The following is a 945-nucleotide window of genomic DNA, read 5'->3' as shown; positions in this document are numbered from 1 at the left end:
CAACAGAACTTTAACAGAACTTCAACGCGACATAACAAGGCGTCCTAGGTAATCGTAAGCTGTCTCCACAGATCCTAACAATGATGGTGGTGTTTCGTTTTTTTTACTACGGTAATTGCGCTCCTACACACACACACACACACACATGTGGAAGTGAAGTAAGCTAAGCCGAAATTGAAAATCACTGGACGAGTGGGGAAACGAAATTCCCGCTGCTTTTTTTTGCGATGTCGTCCTCTGCCTACGTCTTCCTATCCTACAACAGCGAAGGTACTCTACTCTAGCGTCTGCAGCTTGCCACCTCTAGTACACGAACTGGGCGAGAAGCATTTTGGTCCTACGAAAACAATCACCTACCATAAACTCTGATCTGGTAATTTCCGGAAGGGCGACACGCATCTTCCTCGGTGGGGGGGAGGGGGCGGATCACACAGGGTTGGTAATGAATCCGGCCTACTTGAAGCCTTCCTTTGCTCGCTTTTCCACTCGGCCCGACGCTGCAGGATGCCCTTGAACTCGTTAATCTCCCCATTGTTGCCACCGCTGCCACCGTCCGACTCGATGATAGTGGCCGTATTCGCCGCGTTGTTATTGATGGCACCGACACCGTTGGCGCTGTTGAGCTGGTTCAGTGACGCGATCGTATGGCGGTTCGTGTTGATGGTGTTGTTGTTGCTGACGGTGGTGGACTCGCACGCATCACCCTGTGCCTGTGCGGTCGATGACTTGACGAAGTTGTTGTTGGTGATGACGGGTGCCCCAACAGTGACCGTTGCACTGGGCAGCAGGGTCTTGCGCACCTCCACAAAGGAAGTCGCATTGCGGGGTTGTCCACCGTTCGGTGCATTGCCGAATCGATTCGGCACGCCAAACGGTTTGCTGGTGATACTCTTCCGCAGGATAGGCTCTCCCGAGGCAGGTGCTGCAGGTGCATTCTCGTTGGAA

General features: G+C 53.1%; 1 pseudogene; it reads right to left on the bottom strand.

Moving 5' to 3' along the window:
* Positions 1-275: 275 nt before the first annotated feature.
* Positions 276-945, bottom strand: part of LOC121598936 — a 7,443-nt pseudogene continuing 6,773 nt past the window's right edge.

Source organism: Anopheles merus, chromosome 3L (assembly GCF_017562075.2).
Source record: "Anopheles merus strain MAF chromosome 3L, AmerM5.1, whole genome shotgun sequence".
Classification (NCBI taxonomy): domain Eukaryota; kingdom Metazoa; phylum Arthropoda; class Insecta; order Diptera; family Culicidae; genus Anopheles; species Anopheles merus.
This window is presented reverse-complemented; position numbering and strand designations above follow the sequence as displayed.